General features: G+C 43.8%; 1 protein-coding gene across 2 annotated transcripts in view; it reads left to right on the top strand.

Annotated features, from left to right (window-relative positions):
• The window catches only part of large1 (LARGE xylosyl- and glucuronyltransferase 1), a 232,777-nt gene that overhangs the window by 86,143 nt on the left and 140,634 nt on the right, over positions 1 to 6,000 (top strand). The window lies entirely within an intron of this gene.

The raw sequence follows: 6,000 nt of genomic DNA, 5'->3' as shown, positions 1-6,000 counted from the left end.
CTCCTCAGGCGCCACGGCGGGTCATGCAGAAGATCATAAATCTGAATTGATTGATTGATTGATTGAAAATGTTATTAACAGATGTGCAGAATGGGTACAATACAGTACGGCTCAATACACACAATTGTTAAGGGGATGCAGCCAAAGATATTGTCAGGTGTATGATATGAAAGCAGACTTATATATTACCGCTAATTCGCGAAAACTGGAGAGACGCAGAGCCTCGCGTTGTGCATGCATATGTCAAGGTAAAGGTCAAGTTTATTAGTATGTCATAAACTGGGCAATTCATGTTACATCAGATAAATAGGAGCTCCAAAAAAACACAGCAAACATAAATAACAAGAAGAACACAGACAGACATGTACAGTACATGGTCGCAGGATCGGCACGGTGGTGTAGTGGTTAACACTGTCACCTCACAGCAAGAAGGTCCAGGGTTCGATTCCCGCTTGGGGACCAGGTTTCCATGATGCCAGTTACCCAGGTGGGGTATCTCCCAGGCCTTTCTGTGTGGAGTTTGCATGTTCTCCCCGTGCTCGCAAGGGTTTCCCGCCCAATAAGATAAACCCAATGGAAAAACATGCACAACAACAGATCGCTAACGCGCGGTGGCGTCCTTGACGAAGACGGACAGGAGCACTTGGATTGGTCCCCGGGGCGCGGCTCACGTTGACGCCCTATCTGCTCCCGGCTGCCCTTGGGGGGGAAGGACGACGGGATGGGTTAGGCGCAGAGACTCTATCGCATTGGCGACTGAGAAAAAGACAATGCATGTGTGTGTGTATCCCGTGTGAGTGTGTGCCGCTCCAATTGCATGTCCAGTTTGTTGCATGCTGATTAAAGACCCCCTAAAGAGGTCCTGCATTATTGATATTATTATTGAGGATCAGATCATGACAACAGTCAAACAAGCAACCACACCCATCCCCCCCACCCACCCACCTCAAAGCCGCCCTCTCCTGCCTCCTCCATTGATGGATATCGAAAGCGCTTTACAATTTGTTACTCACATTTTACTCACTCACTCACACATTCACACACCAATGGCGGGGGCAACCATGCAAGGTGCCAACCTGCTCATTGGGAGCAGTTAGGGTTTAAGTGTCTTGCTCAAGGACACTTCGACACGCTGCCCGGGAGGAGCGGGAATCGAACTGGGAACTTCCGGATTACCAGACGACTGCTCTACCTCCCGAGCCACTGTCGCCAGCCACCCTTCAGTCGCTACCGGGGATCGAACCAGCGACCTTTCGGTTACTGGTCAGCCTCGTTGCCATCCTGCCTGATTATATTAATGTTAGTGTGAGAGAGACAGAAGCAGACCCCCCCCCCCCCCCCCCACACACACACACACACACACACACACACACTCCACCCTGTCGCCTATTTCCACAAACACCATATGATGTTCTGTCAGTGCCCAGCTGTGATGATTAGACACACAAGCGTGGATGTTCCTTGGGCTATATCCAGGACCCTAATGCTTCATGGTAGATGTTGCCACGTGTCTACATGTTTAGAAGTGTCATCGTTTGTGCTATTATGTACTGCTGTATATGCAATCTGCTTTTCTGAATGGAAGCAGATCACGCCCAGTTGATGCCTTTGGTAGAAATGTGTAGGAAGTAGAAGGAAATAATTCAACGTCTTGTAACTTAAAAAAAAAAATATATATATATATATATATATATATATATATATATATATAAACTAAAAGGAGAAAACCTTCAAGGGAAAGAAGGGACCGCACACTCCACAGGACTGGTTTTTGCTTTTTTATTGTTGCACAACGCGTTTCGCTATCGCTTCCTCAGGTGCTATAGCGAAACGCGATAGCGAAACGCGTTGTGCAACAATAAAAAAGTAAAAACCAGTCCTGTGGAGTGTGCGGTCCCTTCTTTCCCTTGAAGGTTTTCTCCTTTTAGTTTATATATCTCTCTTGCGCTGACCTGCACCTCCAGTCGGGGTCCAACCAGATGTGCATGAGTCTTATTTAGTTTAATATATATAATATATTATAATAATAATAATAATTTCTTTTTATACCTTTTTATGTCTAAAACCAATATTGATATTTGATTACCCTACTGTAATATGCAATGCTACACTAGCTCGTGGAACATATTACAGTTTGGGACTGACAATATTATACAAAGAGTCTTTCCCTGGTCTGCATCCCCACGGCCATGAGCCACGCCCATATGACCAAATTAGGGCTTGTATGCCAGCGCTTTAGTCAATGGGAGGACGGGGATATTTGCGAACGCTTAAACTATATCTTAAATTATGGCTATGGGTGGGCAGCTGGGTGGCGCAGCGGACATTGCGCTCGTCACCAACGCAAGAGACACCGGGTTCGACTCCGGCTGTCGGCGTTGCCTCCGGCTTGGGCCGGCCGTCATACTAACTCAATTGGCAGAGTCAGCGGGTGGAAGTCGATGGGTGGTAATCTGGACGTTGTGGACAGCGACTCCTACAGGTCGGTTGGGGACGCCTGCACAGCAGAGACAGGAAATGGCGGGGGTAGTGTGAGCCTCCCACACGTTACACCTCGCCAATGAGAGTCCGCGCTGGCAAGTGAAAAGATGTGACAGGCTGCCTCCTCGTGTACCGGAGGGGACACGTGATGCAAGGCTTCTATCCTCCCTACAACCGGCCAGTGGGGGGCATATGCGAGCAACGTTCAAGACAGGGGAGGGGAGAATTGGCACAATGGAATTGGGATGGGAGAAAAATAGAAAAAGAGGAGAAAAAGTGGATAAAAAAAGATAAAATTATGGCTATGGGTCTAATACACCCGTCGCTTATCAATGACTTGCTTGCAGTCAACATGTATGCAACGGATTGTTTTTTCTTCGGTACATTTCCGTTTTATACCGTTTTGAATAGTATAGTTTTGGAGACAAAACTGCCGGCTCTATAGAGCGGTCTTACACTTTTATAAACAAACAAGCATGATATGCAGACACCTCCGTTTCTGGCTACATGTGGCGGCTCCCTCTGTACCTGGCGAGGGCGGGGCCCAGGGAACACCACTGCCTGGGACTCCCTTTGACGCGCCTCTCTTGATGATGCGCTCCGCCACGTCCAGCCTGCAATTAACCCTATCACGCCACGCGGGAGTAAAAAGGCATTTGGAGGGGAGCACGCCAGGGAAGACAAACAAGACTTTCCCCTGGCTTGATAGCCTGTCCACCGGCCGCGCTATAGCCTACCAACGAGCACGAGCAGCGGCACCCCAAGCGCTTCCCTTTCCGAACGCGCCAGGGAAGTCCCGAAAAAAGGACTTGGGTGGCATATCCTTACAGCTCTTACCTAACTAACTAACTAAACTTCGGTTCCAAAACTGCCGAAGGCCTGTGAGCGCAACGTTTTCGTTGAAACAATGAGGAAGGGGGAGTTTATCACCACACCTGGCCGTACTGTATTGTACCCATTCTGCAATCTGTTAATAACATTTTCATTCAATCAATCAATCTGCACGGTGATTGATTGAATGAAAATTTTAATTTGAGTAAATTGTAATGAACCAAATGAGAATATCAATAAAAAGATTTGTATCTTTGACTGTGAATAACACCATGCTCAAATTGACCAGACCTGAAAAATCTAAGCAAATTAATAGATGGAAGATGATTAAACAGAAGGCTTTGTAGATACAGTACTGAATTCTGCCATCCGGACACATGCAATTTGAAATATGATTATAGAATATAGAATATCAGGCATAAAATGGTTCTGCGATTAAAATGTGATTAATTAGATTAATTAATTACAAATCCTGTAATTAATTAGATACATTTTTTTAATCGCCTGACAGCACTAGTTACAACGTATTAATAACTTCTTGTTTTAACATAAAACGTTTCACCTTATAACGTGATAACTTCTTGTTTTAACATAAAATGTTTCACCTTATAACGTGATAACTTCTTGTTTTAACATAAAACATTTCACCTTATAACGTGATAACTTCTTGTTTTAACATAAAACTTTTCACCTTATAACGTGATAACTTCTTGTTTTAACATAAAACGTTTCACCTTATAACGTGATAACTTCTTGTTTTAACATAAAACGTTTCACCTTATAACGTGATAACTTCTTGTTTTAACATAAAACGTTTCACGTTATAACGTGATAAGTTGGTCTCAGGCAGAGATGGTCCTACAGCCCCATACTCATCCTAACGAGCATAAGGATAGAACACAGACACTGTGCGTAACAGGGCACAGCTCCCTAAAATGCACAAAATGTGAGTAAACCGTGCGTAAAACCACAGTCTACATCACACGTCCCAGCCATTTACAATAACAGCGGGATGGCGATGAGGTCCCAGCACTAAGGACCGCATGAGAGCTCTCAGTTCTGTCCATCAGATATAACTTGACAAAAGGACCCTGGGAGGACCACCGCAGCCGCAGCGCAAATGTCCTCCACCTGAGACCCCTCTAAGCAGGGCAGAAGAGGCTGCCACACCACGAGTTGAATGCGCTCTGATACCTGCGGGGGGAACCTGTCCAGCCTAGGTGTAACAAAGGACGATGCCCTTGCACAACCAATGTGACAGGTGTTGTTTTGACAACGCTTTACCTTTGTTAGGGCCTGAGGTCTCATGTGCGCTCAAGACATATTGCAAGCGCACAAATATAGGACACAACAAGTGAAGGCTCCGTGAAACGTTTTATGTTAAAACAAGAAGTTATCACGTTATAACGTGAAACATTTTATGTCAAAACAAGAAGTTATCACGTTATAACGTGAAATGTTTTATGTTAAAACAAGAAGTTATCACGTTATAACGTGAAATGTTTTATGTTAAAACAATAAGTTATCACGTTATAATGTGAAACGTTTTATGTTATATGTTATAACGTGATACTGATATTTTTTTCTGTTTCTGGTGTGGCAGCAATTTGCTTCCATAGAATACAGTGACATTTTGTTTTGTATCCTGTGTATGCCCTTACTCCCCAAGCCTGCATCTCTTTCTTTCTTTTTTTCTTTTTTTCTTTCTTTCTTTCTTTCTTTCTTTCTTTCTTTCTTTCTTTCTTTCTTTCTTTCTTTCTTTCTTTCTTTCTTTCTTTCTTTCTTTCTTTCTTTCTTTCTTTCTTTCTTTCTTTCTTTCTTTCTCTCACTCTAAATAAATACACTTCAGTTTCTGTGAGATCTGAACGAGTTGGAGACCGTGTGGGGGGGTCGGAGGAGGTGTAGGGGGGTTGGAGGAGGTGTGTGTGTGGGGGGGGGGGATCACTGCTGCCTCAAATTGGCTGCACACAGAGCCCTTTCTGTTTCAAGGTTATTGATTGATGGTACCTGTAGACTCTCTGGCTGGAGATGTACCAACACTTGGATCAGAGTGTTGGTATCTATTGGATAACAATCTCACACTCCCTTCCATTTATTTAAGCACCAGCCACTCGTTGAGCTGCTATTGTTCAGTGGTGTAGTATTTTGTTATAGTACTTGTTGTATAGTACTATGTACTAGTATACTATATTATATATATATATATATAATTATTATAGTTTTTCTCCACTACGTTAACATTGGACACATCGTTACTCCAGCTACAAAATAAAGTCGGAATATAATTGTCATGCCATTGGATTATCCGGACTGTGCCTTATTGGCGTGAGAACAAGGCTTGCCTTTGAGAGGGTTTTTTGAGACTGTTCAAATTATTCAAATGAGCACATCTTCTTCAAACATTCTCAGATTTCAACGTATGATCATTTGAAAGCTTACATTGGTTGTGTACTTTCACAATCTGGAAAATGAAAATGGAGACATCAATGTGGCATCAATCGCTGGTCCCGGTCACATTATGTCTTATGTCTAATATGCACTCAATACTGCAGCACCCAAGTTTCGGCACTGTTTGATGAACATTGTTACTCAGCTGAAAGAGTTGTACCCTCCCTGCTGACTTGTCGTACATAACTTGTAGAAGGTTAACCCTTTACTATCACACTACAGACGGTAACCACCTGTAGC

This window comes from Notolepis coatsorum (genome assembly GCF_963971535.1).
Source record: "Notolepis coatsorum genome assembly, chromosome: 15".
NCBI lineage: Eukaryota > Metazoa > Chordata > Actinopteri > Aulopiformes > Paralepididae > Notolepis > Notolepis coatsorum.
The sequence above is the reverse complement of the archived record's forward strand: the minus strand, read 5'-3'. Positions and strand labels throughout refer to the sequence as shown.